The sequence below is a fragment of the Ranitomeya imitator genome, chromosome 6 (assembly GCF_032444005.1).
Source record: "Ranitomeya imitator isolate aRanImi1 chromosome 6, aRanImi1.pri, whole genome shotgun sequence".
Classification (NCBI taxonomy): domain Eukaryota; kingdom Metazoa; phylum Chordata; class Amphibia; order Anura; family Dendrobatidae; genus Ranitomeya; species Ranitomeya imitator.
Window position 1 is genome coordinate 131,598,623 of NC_091287.1, and position 24,579 is coordinate 131,623,201.

The 24,579-nt window shown below is 45.3% G+C and overlaps 1 long non-coding RNA gene across 1 annotated transcript in view; it reads left to right on the top strand.

The window, feature by feature from the left end:
• The window catches only part of LOC138643604 (uncharacterized), a 41,567-nt gene extending 18,718 nt beyond the window's left edge, over window positions 1–22,849 (top strand). Inside the window, exons 2-3 of the long non-coding RNA XR_011314207.1 lie at window positions 21,470–21,506; window positions 22,344–22,849. This is a non-coding gene — a long non-coding RNA (uncharacterized lncRNA). The remainder of the gene's footprint in view (window positions 1–21,469; window positions 21,507–22,343) is intronic.
• The last annotated feature ends 1,730 nt before the right edge of the window (window positions 22,850–24,579 follow it).

Sequence of the window (24,579 nt, forward strand, 5' to 3'; positions counted from 1 at the left end):
GGGAAGATGATAGTAGGCATCTTTTAGGTCTATTCCTGCCATCACACATCTAGGAAACAAAAGTTTGATGGTAGAACCAATGGATTCCATTTTAAAAGTACTGTTACGTAAAAAATAATTTAATTTTTTGAGATTAATGATAGTTCTGAATGAACCATTCGGTTTATTGATAAGGAATAAAGGGGAATAAAAACCATTCCCCTCTTGACCCCCTGGGAACTTCTATCAAGACTCGTTTAGTTAGTAAGGACAGGATCTCTGATTCAAGAGCCTTTTGTTGTTCTAGCCCTTTACGTGATGTTACTATAAATGAGTCCCAAGGGATTCGCTCAAATTCTTATTTTAATCCGAATTCTATGATGTTAAGAATCCATTGGCTTGATGTTACTTTCTTCCATTTCTGGGAAAAATATTTTAGTCTGCCACCAACTTGAGCATTAGCGGTACTTGTTACGTCTTGTATTATAGGATCCGCTATACAATGCACCTTTTTGTTTTGGGTTCTTTGTTTCCCAGCACTTTCTTTGAGCCTCAATTGTTTTATTTCTCATAAAGGGGCATCTTCAAAAGGCTCTCCTGTAAGAAAGAAGAGACTGGTTAGGAAATCCCTTCTTTCTTTCTCCAGCTTTGTTTAGGAGATCGTCCAATGCTTTCCCAAAAAGAAACTCACCCTGGCACGGGATCGCACAAAGTTTTGCTTTCGTCTGTGCGTCCCCCTTCCAGCTCTTTAACCAGAGTGCTCGCAGGGCTGTATTTACTAGGTTGGCTGATCTGGCTGCTAAGCGTTGCAAGTCTGCTGATGCATCCACCAGGAATGCTACAGCTTCTTTAATTAGAGGGATTGTTGGCGGAATTTTTTCTCGCAAAGTTTTTCCTCTAATTTGCTCCTCCAGTTTTTCCACCCAAACTAGTAGTGACCTGGCAGTACATGTACTAGATATGGCAGGTCTGAATGCCCCCATGTTGGCCTCCCATAATCTTTTTAGTAAGGCCTCTTCTTTACGGTCTAAGACCGGTTTCACACGTCAGTGGCTCCGGTACGTGAGGTGACAGTTTCCTCATGTACCGGAGACACTGACTCACATAGACACATTAAAATCAATGTGTCTCTGCACGTCAGCGTGTTTTCACAGACCGTGTGTCCATTTGAAAAACACAGAGACATGTCAGTGTTTGTGGGAACGCACGGATCACACGGACCCATTAAAATCAATGGGTCCGTGTAAAACACGTACCGCACATGGATGCTGTCCGTGTGCAGTGCAGGAGACAGCGCTACTGTAAGCGTTCTCCCCCCAGCTTATGGTGCTGAAGCCCCATTCATTTCTTCTCTCCAGCAGCGTTCGCTGGAGAGAAGGAATGAAAAATCATTTTTAAAAAAAAAATTTTGTTGTTAAAATAAAGTTCCCGGTCAGCTCCCGCCTCCCTCCCACTGGCATTAAAATACTTACCCAGCTCCCTCGGCGCTTCCATCCTCTCAGCGTCGCAGCTCTTCCTGTATGAGCGGTCACGTGGTACCGCACATTACAGTGATGAATATGCGGCTCCACTTCCCATAGGGGTGGAGCCACATATTCATCACTGTAATAAGCGGCACCACGTGACCGCTCATACAGGAAGAGCTGCGATGCTGAGAGGATGCGTCGGGGATTTGGGTAAGTATTTTAATGCCAGCGGGAGGGCGCACAGGGGGAGGGAGGGGGAGATTACCGGGAACTTTATTTTAACAACAAAATTTAAAAAAAAAAAAATGATTTTTCATTCCTTCTCTCCAGCGAATGCTGCTGGGAAGAAGGAATGAATTCTGGATTCAGCACCCAAAGCAGGGGACAGCGCTTAACTCTAGCGCTGTCTCCTGCACGGTGCGTGTGGTACCCAGTCGGCACACGGCTGCTGCACGTGTGCCACACTGATGTGCCACGTGAGCACACGGACACGGATAACTCCGGTACCGGAATTATCGGGACGTGTGGGGCAGGCCTAAAGGGTCTGGCAAGACCCCCAAATCCTTTACTGGTAATATGGATTGTTTGGATGTTGAAGCAACTGCAGCATCCACTTTAGACACTTTTGACCAGGAATTTAGTTCTTCATCGCTAAAGGGATAACGTCTCTTAGAGGATGATGGTAAGAACCCCCGTATGTTTTGCCTATCCAATTCCTTTCTTATTAGTTCTTTAATAGTTGATATCACGGAAAAAAAATCTCCGTTTTTTTCTGGCCCAACCCAGCAAACATGATGTCCTGTGCCGATTTTGACCATTTTTTATCTGGGCATCCCATCGTACTCCTAGGCAATTAGATGCAAAGAGCGCACTACCAATACTAAATGGTACAAACTACCAGTCGGGGTGCAAACAAGCGGCTAATAATGTAAATCTACACAAAAAAGAAAAGAAAAGAAAAAGAGCCACTCAAGCGAATGCACACCACATGGAAAATAAATAACAATACTCAAAATATAACCACGGAAATTTTATTAACAAACAGCAACTTCAAAACCATAAAACATACTTAAAAACAATGAAACATGAGAAACTTGGTCCACATAAACATATGAAATGTGAAATACAAGTATATATAATGTAAACCTGCACACCCTTATATATATAATGGGAAACCCCACCGTCTGGCTCATGGGCCTATCTGCGCAAATATGGGCCAATAATAACCCCTATAGCATGTATGACCCCAGGAAATCAGGGGCAAACACCAAAAACAATAATAGGTGGAGCCCCCCCTGATGATGTAATCACAGGGCCAAACCACCTAAATACAAAGAATAAGGCATCATTCTGTATAAACGGCCAGAGAAAACCCACCAGGGTAAATAACCCAGATGCAGCACCAGCCCATAATAGAGCAGCAAGGATTATACCATTACCCACATGGTCAGAGCAAGAGGAGGAGGAGGCACCACCGTCCCCAAGTGCAGGTCAGTGTGGACCAAGAGACACGCAGCCCAACGCGTATCGCCCTATGCAAGAGGGCTTCGTCAGGGGAAGGTGCTGTTTGCAAAAAGCAGCCCGTATAAATAGAAACCATATGGCTCACCTAATGTGACACCGGTGAGCAGAATCCAAGCGAAAACAGGAAGTGCGGCGCTGGCAGGGAAACGCCCCCAAGAGAGAAGAACATGGGGCCAATACGTCCCCCACCAGGGGGAAGAAATGCGCAAGCGCGGCCGGCCCGCACTGACAGAGCAGGCTGTAGGGCTCCAGCGCAAGGCAAAATGCGCAGGCGCGGCCGGCCCGCACCGAGGGAAACGCCCCCAAGAATGAGGAACATGGGGCCAACACATCCCCCACCAGGGGGAGGAAATGCGCAGGCGCGGCCGGCCCGCACTGACAGAGCGGGCTCCAGCGCGACCGGAAGTGCGGCAACCAAATGGGTATGCCCGCACTTGTAATGGAGCCGGCAACAAGGCACGCCCCCAGCAAGAATACACATAAGGGGGCACATCCCCCAGCAGGGGGAAATATAGTGCGCAGGGGCCACAAGCCCATATCAATACATAGGACTCCAGCGCAAGGCAAAATGCGGCATCCAGATGGATAAATCTGCAACAAAAAAATAATAAAATAAAGCCAGGACACATACGTTCCCTAATCAAAAAGTGGGGAAAAGGGGGTTTATGGTCCCAAGCAAACATCCAGCCTCACATATCACATATACCGCACTCGACCCCCGGGGGCAACACACCACACAAATCATCCAGTACGGGAGATCTCAAAAGGCATATATATCATACAATAAATAACAGATGAAAGGTAAATAATCAAAATGCAGGACCAAAAAGGTTTTTAATTAGATATCATAATATCACATATAACAAGCATAAGCATAACCTAGAAAATATAAATATACCCCATCCACAATTGCACATAACCCGATATAAGGCCTAAAATGACCGTAAGAAATCCCAAAACACTGAGCTATGTGTGCTGAAGCGATGGCAACCCCGTGACGATCTGAAGGGAGCAGTGAAGCAGAAAACATGATGATGGCCCAAAAGCCCATAGAAATGTATACCTAAAAACCCTCATGAGCCAGACAAGGGTGGTACAATCCACCCAGAAGGACCACACAGCCCGATCCAACCAGGAATACAAGCATGATAAATGTGTAAAGCATAACCAAGGCGGCCGGATAACTTCTATTTTGTATTGGTTGAGATGTTTTCTCTAGAAGTCCAGACTGTCGCACTCGATCGGGGGCAAACGCCCATCAAACGTATAGCCCAATGGACCAGCAAGAAAGTATACACATGGTCCCAAATGTTCTTCAACAGCAGATCCGTAAATTTCCATCCATATGTGTATAAAATCCGGATGGGAGTCCTCGAACAATATAAGATGTCACCTAAGAGGAAGCAAAGGAAAAGGAGACAAAAGAAAAAAGGGGTAAATTAACCCAAAAAACCAGTAAATAATAACTCCTCATTGAGCCCCGCCGGGGCCACCGAGCCTAATTGGAAAATCCAACGGGCCTCAGACCTGAGAAGCTGAGGCTTGATGGGACCACCCCTATTAGAGCAACGAATCCTGTCCAGACCTATAACCTGCGTGTTAGAAGTCCGCCCAGTGTGGTGGGCCAGAAAGTGGGCGGCCACTGGGGTAAGAGTCCTGCCTTTGACCAAATCACTGGAAGCCATATGAATAGTAGAAAAATGCTTCTGCACCCTGCGCCGTAATTCCTGTGTGGTTTGGCCCACATATACAAGGCGGCAGGGGCAAATGAGGGCATAAATCACACATGAAGTCCTACAATTAATGTAGGAACGTAGTCTATGCCGTCTACCATCAAGGGGGTTAATGAAAAAATCCTTGGTGGTGATCATGTGGGAGCAAACATTACAATCTCCACAGGCAAAAGAACCTTGGAGTCTCACACCCTGGCCTGTCCGAACAGTCTGTCTAATGTAGTGGCTCCTAGTAAGGAGGTCCCTAAAATTAGGGGCCCTTCTAGCGGTTAGCAAAGGGCGATCACCCACAATCGTTGAGGTACTGAGGTCAGTAGCCAGTATACCCCAATGTTTACGCAGGATATTACCAAGGCCATCCCAACTGTTGTTAAAAGTCGTGATGAACCTAGGCTTGTTGTCGCATACCTTGGTCCTTGGCTCCAGCAAAGAGTCCTGCGTCTGAGTTCTGGCCCACTGATAGGCCCTGGAAATACTTCTGTGGGGATAATGCCGATCCTTGAATCGATGAGTGAGCTCCCTTGCTTCAACTTGAAAATCCGGATCATTAGTGCAATTCCTTCTAGCTCGGAGAAATTGGGCCATGGGGACACCCATCCTAGTATGAAGCGGATACTAACAACAGTTGGGATGGCCTTGGTAATATCCTGCGTAAACATTGGGGTATACTGGCTACTGACCTCAGTACCTCAACGATTGTGGGTGATCGCCCTTTGCTAACCGCTAGAAGGGCCCCTAATTTTAGGGACCTCCTTACTAGGAGCCACTACGTTAGACAGACTGTTCGGACAGGCCAGGGTGTGAGACTCCAAGGTTCTTTTGCCTGTGGAGATTGTAATGTTTGCTCCCACATGATCACCACCAAGGATTTTTTCATTAACCCCCTTGATGGTAGACGGCATAGACTACGTTCCTACATTAATTGTAGGACTTCATGTGTGATTTATGCCCTCATTTGCCCCTGCCGCCTTGTATATGTGGGCCAAACCACACAGGAATTACGGCGCAGGGTGCAGAAGCATTTTTCTACTATTCATATGGCTTCCAGTGATTTGGTCAAAGGCAGGACTCTTACCCCAGTGGCCGCCCACTTTCTGGCCCACCACACTGGGCGGACTTCTAACACGCAGGTTATAGGTCTGGACAGGATTCGTTGCTCTAATAGGGGTGGTCCCATCAAGCCTCAGCTTCTCAGGTCTGAGGCCCGTTGGATTTTCCAATTAGGCTCGGTGGCCTCGGCGGGGCTCAATGAGGAGTTATTATTTACTGGTTTTTTGGGTTAATTTACCCCTTTTTTCTTTTGTCTCCTTTTCCTTTGCTTCCTCTTAGGTGACATCTTATATTGTTCGAGGACTCCCATCCGGATTTTATACACATATGGATGGAAATTTACGGATCTGCTGTTGAAGAACATTTGGGACCATGTGTATACTTTCTTGCTGGTCCATTGGGCTATACGTTTGATGGGCGTTTGCCCCCGATCGAGTGCGACAGTCTGGACTTCTATTTTGTATTGGTTGAGATGTTTTCTCTAGAAGTTATCCGGCCGCTTGGTTATGCTTTACACATTTATCATGCTTGTATTCCTGGTCGGATCGGGCTGTGTGGTCCTTCTGGGTGGATTGTACCACCCTTGTCTGGCTCATGAGGGTTTTTAGGTATACATTTCTATGGGCTTTTGGGCCATCATCATGTTTTCTGCTTCACTGCTCCCTTCAGATCGTCACGGGGTTGCCATCGCTTCAGCACACATAGCTCAGTGTTTTGGGATTTCTTACGGTCATTTTAGGCCTTATATCGGGTTATGTGCAATTGTGGATGGGGTATATTTATATTTTCTAGGTTATGCTTATGCTTGTTATATGTGATATTATGATATCTAATTAAAAACCTTTTTGGTCCTGCATTTTGATTATTTACCTTTCATCTGTTATTTATTGTATGATATATATGCCTTTTGAGATCTCCCGTACTGGATGATTTGTGTGGTGTGTTGCCCCCGGGGGTCGAGTGCGGCATATGTGATATGTGAGGCTGGATGTTTGCTTGGGACCATAAACCCCCTTTTCCCCACTTTTTGATTAGGGGACGTATGTGTCCTGGCTTTATTTTATTATTTTTTTGTTGCAGATTTATCCATCTGGATGCCGCATTTTGCCTTGCGCTGGAGTCCTATGTATTGATATGGGCTTGTGGCCCCTGCGCACTATATTTCCCCCTGCTGGGGGACGTGCCCCCTTATGTGTATTCTTGCTGGGGGCGTGCCTTGTTGCCGGCTCCATTACAAGTGCGGGCATACCCATTTGGTTGCCGCACTTCCGGTCGCGCTGGAGCCCGCTCTGTCAGTGCGCCTGCGCATTTCCTCCCCCTGGTGGGGGATGTGTTGGCCCCATGTTCCTCATTCTTGGGGGCGTTTCCCTCGGTGCAGGCCGGCCGCGCCTGTGCATTTTGCCTTGCGCTGGAGCCCTACAGCCTCCTCTGTCAGTGCGAGCCGGCTGCGCCTGCGCATTTCTTCCCCCTGGTGGGGGACGTATTGGCCCCATGTTCTTCTCTCTTGGGGGCGTTTCCCTGCCAGCGCCGCACTTCCTGTTTTCGCTTGGATTCTGCTCACCGGTGTCACATTAGGTGAGCCATATGGTTTCTATTTATACGGGCTGCTTTTTGCAAACAGCACCTTCCCCTGACGAAGCCCTCTTGCATAGGGCGATACGCGTTGGGCTGCGTGTCTCTTGGTCCACACTGACCTGCACTTGGGGACGGTGGTGCCTCCTCCTCCTCTTGCTCTGACCATGTGGGTAATGGTATAATCCTTGCTGCTCTATTATGGGCTGGTGCTGCATCTGGGTTATTTACCCCGGTGGGTTTTCTCTGGCCGTTTATACAGAATGCTGCCTTATTCTTTGTATTTAGGTGGTTTGGCCCTGTGATTAAATCATCAGGGGGGGCTCCACCTATTATTATTTTTGGTGTTTGCCCCTGATTTCCTGGGGTCATACATGCTATAGGGGTTATTATGGGTCCATATTTGCGCAGATAGGCCCATGAGCCAGACGGTGGGGTTTCCCATTATATATATAAGGGTGTGCAGGTTTACATTATATATACTTGTATTTCACATGTTTATGTGGACCAAGTTTCTCATGTTTCATTGTTTTTAAGTATGTTTTATGGTTTTGAAGTTCCCATCGTACTTCTGACTGATTTTACTAGTTTCAAGACAGAAAAAAGTAAAAACCGCACCCTTTTTTTTCTTACGTAAATGAAGGTCTCAGCGGACACAGGGGCGCACGTCCAGAACCAGGGAGCCCATCCCGGTCAATGTACCAAGACTTGAAAGAAAAAAGACAGCGCCACAATGGATGGTGAAAAAAATAAAAACTTACATTTATTCTGCCTTCTGTAGTGACGTTTTGGTCAACAGACCTTTATCAAGCACAGTATACAGCATTCTAACCACCATTATATATACATAACCCCTCCCAACAATTAAAAAAAGACCCAATAGGGTGTCAGTACAAAAGTGAAAAAAAAAATTATAACCTTAACACACATACAAAAATACTAAAAACAGTCCCATATATTTATTACCACAATGCCCGTACATATAATAGACAGTAAATAGCTCTGATCACTCTTATGAGCAGATCACACCAGATTAGAGCTCCCTTCACTAAATTGTAAACAAAGAAATAATACCAATCAATGCACAGCATTACAGTCCCCATGGCGATAGCCACTCCCACAGACATGCCCTTAGAGTTCCCAAGCCTATCACGGCAGCCGTTACAACTCAGCATCCAGCACACACCAGCACACATACGCAGCTGTATCAGTCCTCCGGTGAGTGCACAGTTAGCTAAACTGTGCATGTTCAAGTTAACTCCGGCCTGCGCTCCTCAGGTAAAAACAATGCGTATACTGTATACTCCAAAGTCCTTTCAGGTCGGCGGTGTCTAAGTCCATTGCACGTGTCCCAATCCGAAGGCTCCTTCTGGCCAACCCGACCGCACACAACTTCAGGAGTCACAATAATGGACCTATTTTCCACATACTTAGTACATTGCTTATTCCAGCGGTGCAGCTACTGATCCAAAAGTGTGCTCAGGGAACATAAAAACCCAAAATATTATACATCTCTATACACAATAAAGAAAAACTCAATATAATTCATATAATCAATCAATTCAACACAATAAATACATGTACATGCACAAAAACGAACATATCTAAATATAGTTGAAGAACTAAACATAATCCATATAATCAATTTATTCAACATAATAAATGCATGTACATGTAAAAACAAACATATGTGACATCAGACACAACCGAAATATAGCAAAATAAGTACCAAATAAACAGTCATTGGGAAAGGTCTCAAGGAGACATAATCCGATCTATAATATAACGCTGGGAGCGTCACTCTGTCCGAAGCCTCTATAGACTGCGCAAGCGCAAGCGCCGGCGCCGGCGCAGTCTGGGCCTCACAGAGCGACGCTCCCGGGAGATCGCGGTATGCGTAAGCACTGAACGCATACCGCGATCTCCACCGGAGAGTCAGGGACCGCCAGGAGGGAGGGTAAGTATACTCACCTTTCCCGGTTCCAGCGCTGCTTGCGGCTCCGTCTCCCGGCTCCTCTGCTCCCGGCTCCGGAGGGCGCGGACTGCGCAGGCGCCGATTCCTGCTGCCGGAATCGGCGCCTGCGCAGTCCGCGCTTTCCGGCGCCATTTTCTTGAAGACACACTCCGGCTCCACTGCAGGTGTGTCTTCAAGAAAATGGCGCCGGAAAGCGCGGACTGCGCAGGCGCCGATTCCTGCTGCCGGAATCGGCGCCTGCGCAGTCCCCGCTTTCCGGCGCCATTTTCTTGAAGACATACCTGCAGTGGAGCCGGACGATAGGTGAGTATGGTATTTTTTTTTTTTTTATATGGCAGCAGCATTCGGGGGCATACACACTGGAGCGGGGGGCATATAATACAATGGTGGCGCAGGATGGGAGCAGCACATGACAGAACGGCCGCAGGATGGCAGCAGCACATGACAGAACGGGCGCAGGATGGCCGCAGCACATGACAGAACGGGCGCAGGATGGCAGCAGCACATGACAGAACGGGCGCAGGATGGCAGCAGCACATGACAGAACGGGCTCAGGATGGCCGCAGCACATGACAGAACGGGCGCAGGATGGCAGCAGCACATTACAGAACGGGCGCAGGATGGCAGCAGCACATGACAGAACGGGCTCAGGATGGCCGCAGCACATGACAGAACGGGCGCAGGATGGCAGCAGCACATGACAGAACGGGCTCAGGATGGCCGCAGCACATGACAGAACGGCCGCAGGATGGCAGCAGCACATGACAGAACGGGCGCAGGATGGCAGCAGCACATGACAGAACGGGCGCAGGATGGCCGCAGCACATGACAGAACGGGCGCAGGATGGCAGCAGCACATGACAGAACGGGCGCAGGATGGCAGCAGCACATGACAGAACGGGCTCAGGATGGCCGCAGCACATGACAGAACGGGCGCAGGATGGCAGCAGCACATGACAGAACGGGCGCAGGATGGCCGCAGCACATGACAGAACGGGCGCAGGATGGCAGCAGCACATGACAGAACGGGCGCAGGATGGCCGCAGCACATGACAGAACGGGTGCAGGATGGCCGCAGCACATGACAGAACGGGCGCAGGATGGCAGCAGCACATGACAGAACGGGCGCAGGATGGCAGCAGCACATGACAGAACGGGCGCAGGATGGCCGCAGCACATGACAGAACGGGCGCAGGATGGCAGCAGCACATGACAGAACGGGCGAAGGATGGCAGCAGCACATGACAGAACGGGCGAAGGATGGCAGCAGCACATGACAGAACGGGCGCAGGATGGCAGCAGCACATGACAGAACGGGCGCAGGATGGCAGCAGCACATGACAGAACGGGCGCAGGATGGCAGCAGCACATGACAGAACGGGCCCAGGATGGCAGCAGCACATGACAGAACGGGCGCAGGATGGCAGCAGCACATGACAGAACGGGCGCAGGATGGCAGCAGCACATGACAGAACGGGCGCAGGATGGGAGCAGCACATGACAGAACGGGGGCGCAGGATGGGAGCAGCACATGACAGGATGGGGGCGCAGGATGGAGCAGCACATACCAGGATGGAGACCATATACCAATATAAATGCTCGCCACCCGGGCGTAGAACGGGTTCAATAGCTAGTCATATTGCGTTCGATGCAACAACTCATAACCATAGAAAACAGTCACAAAGTAAATATAAAGACAGATTCATAAGTATATAGAGAAAACATCAACTAAGAGGTATTTCCCACTTAGATTACAGAGGGCAATATAAATTCTCATATGTGATATATACAACATCAGACACAACCGGAACATAGCAGAATAAATAATACATAAATAGTCATTAGATCCAACAACAGGTCTCAAAGAGACATAATCTGACCATATATATTACAGTCCCCCATACTAATGTCTGCCCAGCCTCAGGCTGCTTAACATTTGCAAATCGACAAAGGCATGAACATTCTACAAGTTAGCTGTTCCCGTTGTGTCTGATGCAGTCACAAAACAGATATGGTGACATATTCATAGGTAAATAGAAAAAACATCTGCTCAGGGGTACTTCCCACCTAAATTAAGGGCAATAAAAATATGGGACAAGGTAAGTATATAATAGAAAATTAAAAACAATACACTGATGAAAAGCTATATTAGAACCACGGAATACTAGAGAAAACAATTCTGCTGATATTCGATATTCATTCCCTTTGGGTAAAGGGTATCAAGTTCAAATATCCATCTTAGTTCCTTTTTCTTCAAAAGGGAAATACGATCATGCCCCCTCGTCTCAGGGTCGGCACATCATCTATTACTCTAAATCTCAACTGATTTGTTCAATGACCCATACTCAAAAAATGTCTAGGTACGGGGAGTTCAATCAGTCCTGTCCTGATAGTACTTTTGTGTTTGCTAATTCTCGCTTTGATCTCCATAGTGGTCTCTTCCACATAGAAGAGACCACAATGGCAACTCAGGACATAGACTACAAAACTACTCGTACACGTAAACCTCCTATGTATCTCATACTTCTTCCCCGTGCGTGGATGACAGAAAGAGGAACCCTTAATCATGTTATTGCAACAGGCACATCCCAAGCACGGGAGATTACCCAGACTCGGGCGGTTAAAGGTAGTTTGCAAATCTCTTTTCGTACTTCCTATGTCCGATATAACCAATTGATCTTTCAAATTTCTATTTCGTCTATAGGAAAACAATGGAGGCAGTTGAAGTTCCACAATATTAGTGTGACCCTTACCCAAGAGTGGCCAGTGCCTACGTATAATATTAGCGACTTGCTTACTCATTCCATCATATGTAGTAACAAATGGTATCCTCCTCTGGGATTGCATAGTCATCTTTGGGATCAGGAGTTCATCACGATTTTTGCTCAGGGCACGTTCTCTAAATTTATCAAGTTCAACCCTATGATACCCCCTACAAAGAAATTTCTTACACATTTCATCAAATCTCTTATCAATATGTGTCTCACATGAAACAATTCTTCTCACTCTTAGGGTACCGTCACACAGTGGCATTTTGATCGCTACGACGGCACGATCCGTGACGCTCCAGCATCGTAACAATATCGCTCCAGCGTCGTAGACTGCTGTCACACTTTGCAATGTACGATAATTTCATGACGTATGTGCGATGTAGAAGCCGTTGGTTACTATGCGCACATCGTATACAATATCGTGCACACCTTTGTTACACCATGCGATCATGCCGCCACAGCGGGACACTAGACGACGAAAGAAAGTTTCAAACGATCTGCTACGACGTACGATTCTCAGCGGGGTCCCTGATCGCAGGAGCATGTCAGACACAGCGAGATCGCTGGAACATCACGGATATATCGCTGGAACGTCACAAATCGTGCCGTCGTAGCGATCAAAATGCCACTGTGTGACGGTACCCTTAATAGCTGACTCCAAGGTAGGGATTCCACAATCCTCCTCGGATGTTCACTAGAATAGTGTAAAATGTTATTTCTATCCATACCTTTCACAAATAGATCCGTGTGCAACCTCCCCCCACTCTTATACACACATGTATCCAAAAATTGCATTTTTGTTTGAGAACAGTCCATGGTAAACCCAAGTTCTGGGTAAAGGTCATTCAGATATTGAAAAAATAGTTCCAATTCATCCCTATCGCCATCCCACACCAGGAAGATGTCGTTGATGTAATGCCGCCAGCCCCTAACATGGCCCCAAAACCTAGAACTGTACACATTTTTAGCTCATATTGAAAAAATGGGGTGACAGGTTCCCTTTAAATCCGAGATTTAAAGGGAACCTGTTACCCTATTTTTTCAATATGAGCTAAAAATAGCGTTAAATAGGGCCTGTGCTGTGCCTTAGAATAATGTCTTTATTGTCCCCTGATTCGCCACCTTTGCTGCCAAAATACCTTAGTAAAGTCGCCGTTTTCGCCTGTCAATCACGCTGGTCCGGTCAAAAGGGCGTTGTGAAATCGCTGTTTCTCCCCCCACTCCTCGGCGTGTCTGACATAACTCGATCTGTGAATAGCACAGATCGCGCTCTTTTTTTGCAGTTGCGCAGTGCTTTCCGCTCCTGCGCATGTGCAGTATGTATTGCCCAACAGTGGGCAAAGCATACAATACATCATTGCGCATGCGCCGGTTTTCAACAGTAACCTCTGTGGCCTGGAAGTCATCATATGTAAATTGTGTTGTTCTGGACGCCGGTAAACTATTCCCATCCAGAACTGGTAGCGTAAGTGTGACGGGGTGTACGGCAGAGCAAGAAGGGACAACAGGCCGAGGGATGATTCAACAGATTTATTATCAAGAATGCTGGAACAACACATGCAGGTAGATCTACAGAATCCACAATTAGTCCAACGGAACAGATTCGGGGGCACTTCCCGATAATCCTTGTGCCAGCTAACAAAGCAATAGTCCACACGAGTCCAAGGGATCCCAAAACAATCTCACAAACGATGAGATATGTCCTCAGCTCGTCTCGCCCCGTTCGCTTCCGCAGTCACAGATGGACATGGGGTCTTGCCTCAGCTAAGAATCCCCACTCCTTCTCCTTTAAGGATCAACTCACATCTGATCTCAAAATAAGAATGGATTGTCTGAGCTCCTGGGATCTGCCCATGAAGGGGGTAGGGGTCACACCTTCTATTCAATGGTTAGGTCCACCAGAAGATTCTAGACTGGTGGGCTCCAAGTAGTCTATGTAGTATGTACATTTGACTAGCCACCTGCTGTGAGGAAGAATGGCTATTCTTTCACTAGTGGTGTTGACAAAGCTTAATTACATTACAGCTTAGGGCTGCAAGTATTGGGGGAAGGAGACATATTGTTACAGGTGAACTCCCAGCACAAGAAAATACATAAATTACAGCTAATAGAAACCAGAGAACAGTTACATACATCAAATGGCATATTATTCAAATACAGGACAGGGCAAAAGTACATATCATGACAATCCCTTCCCCTCCCAATTTGTGTATGTACTAGGGACCTCTACAGGTCGCTGGTTAAGTACACACAGGCAGAGCGTAACTTACATGTGGCTTCATGCAGCCACGAATTGGCATCGTAGCTCTCCCACATCATTGTCCAGGAGAACATCTGCAGGCAGACCACCCATCACCCCAACCACACATCGCCTGACCCCAAAACCAAAGTTCAGATCCACAGTGGCTGTGGGAATAGTTCTCGATTGTCCACCAGCCAGTTCAATGACAATCTCAGTTCCTCGATGGATTGCCTCAGGCCGAACCACTCGGGGATCAGCCAGTGTGAGGAAAGCCCCTGAGTCACAAAATCCAATAAGTCTCTGTCCATCCAGCACGACCTCCTGCAAGTGCTTACCTCGATGAGCAGAAGTCGTCATAGCTGCAGGTCGCACACCATAAACTCCTAGTGGTGCAACATGGGTGGGTGAGGCACAAGGCCAGTCCTCACGTAGTGGTGACACGTCGTCCTCCATGGCACTTGGCTGTACATAATTAATAATATGACTGGGTACAGGATTAATCCTCATTTGAACAGCTGGGCAGGAGGCTTGCAGATGCCCCGGCTGTCCACATCGATAGCATCTGTGCTGGGTCTCACTCCATCCAAGGTGTCCTCTTGGGCGAGGGGTAAGGGAACCTGGAGGCCGGCCCCCACCTGAAGGTGCTGTAGGGTTTTGAGGACGACTCCTCCATGGGCTGGCTTAGAGGAACGGGGAACAATAGGGACAGAAGAACAGGGGGCCACCGGTGTTGTGGAGCTGGTAGGCCTCTCTCTATCCTCCAACAGAACCCTCCACTGAGGCTTGATGGTGAGAGCCTCATCAGCTAGAGCTGCAGCTTCCTCCACAGTTGCTGGTCTCCTTCCATGCACCCATTCCCGGATCTCAGCAGGGCACTTGAAGTAAAACTGCTCTTTTAGGATAACCTGGAGGAAGGTCTCCCAGGTTAAGGCCTCCTCTGCCTCCAGCCAGCGATGACATATTTGTTTGAGTCTGTGGGCATACATCTTGAAAGACACTTCCTCATCACAGGCTAAAGTACGGAACTGAGTCCTGTAAGTGTCTGGGGTAACAGCATAATGTTCTAGAATAGTCCATTTAATCTCCGCATACTCACAGTTCCCCAGAGGGTCCATAGCTCTATAGGCTGCGGCAGCTCCACCCTCTAAGAGCCCCACCAGATGTCGGACTCGGTCCCTTTCCGGGACTTCCATTAATCGACACTGATGCTCAAAGTCCTGGAAGAAGCCCTCAATGTCGCCTGCAGTCTCATTAAAGGGCTTGAAGTCTTTGCGGGACACTCTGGGGAGTTCCCTCATGGTGGGTGCTGGAGTTAGAGTCTGTCTGGAGCTTCTAGCTGCTTCCAAAACGATCTGCCTCTCCTGAGCTCTGTGAATGGCCTCCCTCTTATCGTCTATGGTGGCCTCTTCTCCCAGCAATGCCAACTCCTCCTCGTACCACACAACCCACTGACTTTTTGGGGTTTTTTCCTCCGGCTGCAGTCTTTCCTCCATTTGCTGTGAGGATCCTTCCTCAGCGTCATCTTGCAGGCGAACTCCTTCCAAAGCCTCAATTAGCTGCTCCTTGGAGAGTCCTTTAAAACGGACTCCTACTTCACGGGCCTTTGATTGTAGGCTCCCCAAAGTCCAGTTCTTGTACTCTGCGGTGTTGGTTCCCGATGTTGGGCCATTGTCCTCCATTCCTTCTGCTCTGATCCCTCTGCTGCCAACCAGTTTGTGACGGGGTGTACGGCAGAGCAAGAAGGGACAACAGGCCGAGGGATGATTCAACAGATTTATTATCAAGAATGCTGGAACAACACATGCAGGTAGATCTACAGAATCCACAATTAGTCCAACGGAACAGATTCGGGGGCACTTCCCGATAATCCTTGTGTCAGCTAACAAAGCAATAGTCCACACGAGTCCAAGGGATCCCAAAACAATCTCACAAACGACGAGATATGTCCTCAGCTCAAGTCTCGCCCCGTTCGCTTCCGCAGTCACAGATGGACATGGGGTCTTGCCTCAGCTAAAAATCCCCACTCCTTCTCCTTTAAGGATCACCTCACATCTGATCTCAAAATAAGAATGGATTGTCTGAGCTCCTGGGATCCGCCCATGAAGGGGGTAGGGGTCACACCTTCTATTCAATGGTTGGGTCCACCAGAAGATTTTAGACTGGTGGGCTCCAAGTAGTCTATGTAGTATGTACATTTGACTAGCCACCTGCTGTGAGGAAGAATGGCTATTCTTTCACTAGTGGTGTTGACAAAGCTTAATTATATTATAGCTTAGGGCTGCAAGTATTGGGGGAAGGAGACATATTGTTACAGGTGAACTCCCAGCACAAGAAAATACATAAATTACAGCTAATAGAAACCAGAGAACAGTTACATACATCAAATGGCATATTATTCAAAGACAGGACAGGGCAAAAGTACATATCATGACAGTAAGTTTTGTAACCAAATTGCTTATCTATCTATCTATCTATCTACAATATCTATCTATCTGTCTACTGTATCTATCTATCTATGTATCTATCTATCTATCTATCTATCTATCTATCTATCTATCTATCTTTCCAGCTATCTATCTCATTCTATCTATGGTATTCCTTCTAACTTTCTCATTCCTTCTTTCTATCTATTTATCTATCTCATCTATCTAAGAGCAGATTACAATTACAATTATTAGGTTCTGTAGAAGGACGTAGATCTGGGTATTTATTATGATGGAATATAGGCTGAACTGGATGGACAAATGTCTTTTTTCGGCCTTACTAACTATGTTACTATGTTACATAGAACATACACCCTGTGACATACACCCAACAACATACACACTGTGACATACATCCAGCGATATACGACTTGCAACCTACCACATTTGACATGGAACATACGACATGCAACATACTACATGCAACAACATGCGACATGCAACAACATGCGACACGCAGCATGCGACAACATGTGACTACATGCGACATGCAACAACATGCGATGACATGCAGCGCCTCATATATGGTTTTGTGGTGCCAGATTACCTTTAAAGCCTCCTTTTTAATCAATGTCTGTATTACATTTTATATATCTTTAACCCCTTAATCCCATATGACGTACTATCCCATCGAGGTGGGGTGGGCCTTAATTCCCGACGGGATAGTACGTCATAGCGATCGGCCGCGCTCATGGGGGGAGCGCGGCCGATCGTGGCCTGGTGTCAGCTGACTATCGCAGCTGACATCCGGCACTATGTGCCAGGAGCGGTCACGGACTGCTCCCGGCACATTAACCCCCGGCACACCGCGATCAAACATGATCGCGGTGTGCCGGCGGTACAGGGAAGCATCGCGCAGGGAGGGGGCTCCCTGCGTGCTTCCCTGAGATGATTGGTACAAGGTGATGTACTCAACTTGTACCGAGCGTCCTCTCCCTGCAGTCCCCGGATCCAAAATGGCTGCGGGGCGGCATCCGGGTCCTGCAGGGAGTACTTCCGGGTCGACTGCAGGCGCTGGTAAGCCAGGCTAAGCCTGCAGCGATGTGAGTGAGATCGCCTATCTGACAGAGTGCTATGCAAACTGTCAGTTGGGCGATCTGTGATGTTCCCCCCTGGGACAAAGTAAAAATGTAAAAAAAAAAAATTTCCACATGTGTAAAAAAAAAAAAAAAAAAAAATCTAAATAAATAAATAACAAAAAATATTATTCCCATAAATACATTTCTTTATCTAAAAAAAACCAAAAAACAATAAAAGTACACATATTTAGTATCGCCGCGTCCGTAACGACCCAACCTATAAAACTGTCCCACTAGTTAACCCCTTCAGTGAACACCGTAAGAAAAAAAAAAACGAGCCAAAAAACAACGCTTTATTATCATACCGCCAAACAAAAAGTGGAATAACACACGATCAAAAAGACGGATATAAATAAACATGGTACCACTGAAAATGTCATGTTGTCCCGCAAAAAACGAGCCGCCACACAGCATCATAAGCAAAAAAATAAAAAAGTTATAGTCCTCAGAATAAAGCGATGCCAAAATAATTATTTTTTCTATAAAATAGCTTTTATCGTATAAAAGTGCCAAAACATAAAAAAATGATATAAATGAGATATCGCTGTAATCGTACTGACCCGAAGAATAAAACTGCTTTATCAATTTTACCAAACGCGGAACGGTATAAACGCCTCCCCCAAAAGAAATTCATGAATAGCTGGTTTTTGGTCATTCTGCCTCACAAAAATCGGAATAAGGCCGGGATCATACATGCGAGAAACACGTCCGTGTCTCGCATGTGAAATCCCTACTCTGGCGCCGGCACTCCAGAGCGGAGCGTGCGACCGCATAGCAACACATAGAGCCGCACGCTCCGCTCTGGAGTGCCGGCGCTAGAGCTTGGATTCCACATTCCACGGACGTGTTTCTTGCATGTGTGATCCCGGCCTAAAAAGTGATCAAAAACTGTCACATGTCCGAAAATGTTACCAATGAAAACGTCAACTCGTCCCGCAAAAAAGAAGACCTCAGATGACTCTGTGGACCAAAATATGGAAAAATTATAGGTTTCAAAATGTGGAGACGCAAAAACTTTTTTGCTATAAAAAAGCGTCTTTTAGTGTGTGACAGCTGCCAATCATAAAAATCCGATATAAAAAAACGCTATAAAAGTAAATCAAACCCCCCTTCATCACCCCCTTAGTTAGGGAAAAATAATAAAATTAAAAAAATGTATTTATTTCCATTTTCCCATTAGGGCTAGGGTTAGGGCTAGGGTTAGTTCTAGGGTTAGGGATAGGGCTAGGGTTAGGGTTGGGGCTAGGGCTAGAGCTAGGGTTAGGGCTAGTGTTGGGGCTAAAGTTAGGGTTAGGGTTGGGGCTAAAGTTAGGGTTAGGGTTGGGGCTAAAGTTAGGGTTTGGATTACATTTACGGTTGGGATTAGGGTTGGGATTAGAATTAGTGGTGTGTCAGGGTTAGGGGTGTGGTTAGGGTTACCAATGGGATTAAGGTTAGGGGTGTTGTTGGATTAGGGTTTCCGGTAGAATTGGGGAGTTTCCACTGTTCAGGCACATCAGGGGCTCTCCAAACGCGACATGGCGTCCGATCTCAATTCCAGCCAATTCTGCGTTGAAAAAGTAAAACAGTGCTCCTTCCCTTTCGAGCTCTCCGGTGCGCACAAACAGGGGTTTACCCCAACATATGGGGTATCAGCGTACTCGAGACACATTGGACAACAACTTTTGGTGTCCAAGTTCTCTTGTTATCCTTGGGAAAATAAAAATTTGGGGGGCTAAAAATTCTTTTTTGTGGGAAAAATAAGATTTTTTTATTTTCACGGCTCTGCGTTGTAAACTGCAGTGAAACACTTGGGGGTTCACATTTCTCACAACACATCTAGGTAAGTTCCTTGGGAGGTCTAGTTTCCAATATGGGGTCACTTGTGGGGGGTTTCTACTGTTTGGGTACATCAGGGGCTCTGCAAATGCAATGTGACGCCTGCAGACCAATCCATCTAAGTCTGCTTTCCAAAATGGCGCTCCTTCCCTTCTGAGCTCTGCCATGCGCCCAAACAGTGGTTCCCCCCCACATATGTGGTATCAGCGTACTCAGGACAAATTGGACAACAACTTTTGGCATCCAATTTATCCTGTCACCCTTGTGAAAATACAAAACTGGGGGCTAAAAAATCATTTCTGTGAAAAAAAAAAGAATTTTTATTTTCACGGCTCTGCGTTATAAACTGTAGTGAAACCCGTGAGGGTTCAAAGTTCTCAATACACATCTAGATAAGTTCCTTAGGGAGTCTACTTTCCAAAATGGTGTCACTTGTGGGTGGTTTCAATGTTTAGGCACATCAGGGGCTCTCCAAACGCAACATGGCGTCCCATCTCAATTCCAGTCAATTTTGCATTGAAAAGTCAAATGGCGCTCCTTCCCTTCCGAGCTCTGCCATGCGCCCAAACAATGGTTTACACCCACATATGGGATATCAGCGTACTCAGGACAAATTACGCAACAACTTTTGTGGTCTTATTTCTTCTCTTACCCATGGGAAAATAAAAAATTGGGTGCAAAAAGATCATTTTTGTGAAAAAATATGATTTTTTTATTTTTACGGCTCTGCATTATAAACTTCTATGAAGCACTTGGTGGGTCAAAGTGCTCACCACACATCTAGATAAGTTCCTTAAGGGGTCTACTTTCCAAAATGGTGTCACTTATGGGGGGTTTCAATGTTTAGGCACATCAGGGGCTCTCCAATCGCAACATGGCGTCCCATCTCAATTCCAGTCAATTTTGCATTTAAAAGTCAAATGGCGCTCCTTTCCTTCCGAGCTCTGCCATGCGCCCAAACAGTGGTTTACCCCCACATATGGGGTATCAGCGTACTCAGGACAAATTGTACAACAACTTTTGGGGTCCATTTTCTCCTGTTACCCTTGGTAAAATAAAACAAATTGAAGCTGAAATAAATTTTGTGTGAAAAAAAGTTAAATGTTCATTTTTATTTAAACATTCCAAAAATTCCTGTAAAACACCTGAAGGGTTAATAAACTTCTTGAATGTGGTTTTGAGCACCTTGAGGGGTGCAGTTTTTAGAATGGTGTCACACTTGGGTATTATCTATCATATAGACCCCTCAAAATGACTTCAAATGAGATGTGGTCCCTAAAAAAGAAATGGTGTTGTAAAAATGAGAAATTGCTGGTCAACTTTTAACCCTTATAACTCCCTAACAAAAAAAAATTTTGGTTCCAAAATTGTGCTGATGTAAAGTAGACATGTGGGAAATGATACTTATTAAGTATTTTGCATGACATATCTCTGTGATTTAAGGGCATAAAAATTCAAAGTTGGAAAATTGCAAAATTTTCAAAATTTTCGCCAAATTTCCGTTTTTTTCTCAAATAAACACAAGTTATATTGAATAAATTTTACCACTATCATGAAGTACAATATCTCACGAGAAAACAATGTCAGAATCGCCAAGATCCGTTGAAGCGTTCCAGAGTTATAACCTCATAAATGGACAGTGGTCAGAATTGTAAAAATTGCCCCGGTCATTAACGTGCAAACCACCCTTGGGGCTTAAGGGGTTAAAAAGATATCAAAATTTAATAATGTTTTTTTTTTAACAATTGACATTTTATTTTTATATTTTTATTACTAGAATGGAAAACACTGAAGAGGAAACAATAATTAATGTTGTAAGTACAATTAAGAAAACAATTAACATAATAAAAACTATATGTAGTTATATATATATTTTTTTAAGGGCCTTGAGAATATATTTTCGGAGAACAAAATATTTTTTTTTCCTTCTGATTTCAAAAAAACATATGTGAATTAAAAGCATAGCTAAAATGGCGCTATGATGAGGATTTCATGATACATGATGGGGAAGTATCAATACTTTGATTTGTAATACACCTTTTTTTTACACATATTTCAATCTAAGAATTATACATTTTTTCAATTATTTTTACGGTATTATTGTTCAAAGATACTTATGTCAACAACCTACTTTTCTTGTACATGTAAATTATTTTTCAAATTGTACTTCACTGATTCTTCACATTCCTCCAACCTTTGTAAAGTATAGTAGCTATTGCATTTTTATTCCATATTCTCTGTGCATAACTTTACAACAATGGTGCTGTAGTTGGGGCATGTGTTGATTGAGCTTTATGGGCATTGCAAACTCAATATGACTACCAGCGCATGGGTTCAACACCACACTTAAGTGTACAGTAGAAGACAGTGTGACTGTATTAGTGATTAATGGTAATTCCGAAAGAATGCATGTGCACTCCCTATGTAACTGTACAACTCTAATTGTTGTATTTCCTTTATTAAAAATTATTTAAAAAAATAAAAACTTTATTTTTTAATACAATTTTATTGTTAACAATAAATTTAAATATTTATAAATTATTTAAAAAATACAAATGCTAAGTCAGAATTTTATTTTATAAAAAGGAAATTTTGTAACATGTCTTTGTTGAGTACAAAAATATAATTTTTTTTTTTTTTATATATTACAGAAAACTACGGAAGACAGCTTATAGAAGCTTTACAGCATGGATCCACGGCTACTTAGGTGCCGGAAACAGACAACCCATACCATCCTGTGTTGTAAATAAAGTCTGTTATGCTTTTCCAGATGATGATGATGAATATATGGGTTTTAAGCCTAGCAATGACAATGCTGCCAAATTTATGGATTTAGAATAGTTATTACTTACCGGTAATTGATTTTGTATAACAATAACCATTGTTAAAAAAAATTATATGTTTTTACATAATTTAGTTACGGTGCCTTTCAATTAAAAAAAAAATGTTTAGATTTTTTGAATTTTCATGCCACGAGTTATAGTTACTGACTCGGAAACACTGTACTCACCAATGATTCAATCATAAATATCAAAAACAGTCTGGTTTTTATATAAATAATTGTGATTTAATGAAGTTTCAAAATATATTATTATTTGAAAAAAAAATTCAATTTTCAAAATTGTATTTACTTTAAAGGCTTTGAAATAAATGTGTTAAAAATCATGGCAGTAATCATTACTTTTATAATCTACAATGTACCCTGGTTTTATGATGATAGCATTACTCAATCCAGGGTAACAAGTTCAGGTTAGCTGTGGTCTGGCCGGGTTGGAGACATTAGGAGATCACTCTCCCAGGTGAGGTCCGTAAGTCTTTACTACTTGCGCTACTTTGTTGTTTAGTTCCCTGCTGCTTTAACTTTAATTGCAAGTCCACTCTCTCTACTGTCTTAAGACAGAAGTCTGTACGATAGGGAGTGCTAGCCTGTTTATAGTGTCTCGATCAGGACCTTGGCTCACAGGTTACTGTCTCAACTTATACTAGATGCAGGCAATTGACATACAGTTCGATGGCCAACGGTTCTGTTTGGCGTCCTGGAGAAAAACACAAACTCGGGGTAACTTTACACGTCCTCCTTGCGCAGTTTCCCTCGGTGTCCTTCCGCTGTTCCCCTGCTGGCCCTCTACCTCCTCTGTGCTTCTTCCATCAAAGGTCCTTGACTAATCAAGTATTTAAAATTATCTCTCTTTACAGGGGTAGCATCTCCCTCGTGGATGCTCGGCCCCTATGTCAGCTCCAGACGTCCTTCTACTCTCCTTACTCCTCTGTCTGACTGCTCCTCAAGACCATGATATATAAAGTCTAAGGAAGATCCTATGAATCCGGTACCTGAGCTGACCCTCCTGGCCTTGATTGATATGTGTATAATGTCAGTGCCTTACCTGATAGAGCTAATAGCCCTTGCCTCCAAGCGTGATCTCACCCTCCCCGAAAGGAATGAAACATCACTGCAACCACCATTTACCGGTGGTGTTGAAATAGCGCTTATATATATATATATATATATATATCACTGATTGTGGAACACTTTAGCATACTTTGCATGTGCTGACACTCTTTGGCCTTTACATGGTCCATCATATCACATTAATTTGGTATGCACGCTTCATGGAACAGATGGTTATCATGTGTGGACGACGTAAAGGTACCGTCACACATAACGATATCGTTGCTTTTTGTGACGTAGCAACGATATCGTTAAGGAAATCGTTATGTGTGACAGCGACCAACGATCAGGCCCCTGCTGGGAGATCGTTGGTCGCTGAGGAAAGTCCAGAACTTTATTTCGTCGCTGGACTTCCCACTGACATCGCTGGATCGGCGTGTGTGATGCCGATCCAGCGATGTCTTCACTGGTAACCAGGGTAAACATCGGGTTACTAAGCGCAGGGCCGCGCTTAGTTACCCAATGTTTACCCTGGTTACCAACGTAAACGTTAAAAAAACAAACACTACATACTAACCTTCAGCTGTCTGTCCCCGGCGCTCTGCTTCTCTGCACTCCCCCGGCATCCTGTGTCAGCGCCGGCCAGCCGGAAAGCACAGCGGTGACGTCACCGCTCTGCTTTCTGGCTGACCGGCGCTGACAGTGCAGAGGAAAGCAGAGCGCCGGACGACAGACAGCTGAAGGTAAGTATGTAGTTTGTTTTTTTAACGTTTACGCTGGTAATCAGGGTAAACATCGGGTTACTAAGCGCGGCCCTGCGCTTAGTAACCCGATGTTTACCCTGGTTACCGGGGACCTCGGGATCATTGGTCGCTGCAGAGCTGTCTGTGTGACAGCTCTCCAGCGACCAAACAGCGACGCTGCAGCGATCGACATCGTTGTCGGTATCGCTGCAGCGTCGCTTAGTGTGACGGTACCCTAAGACCTATCATACAGAT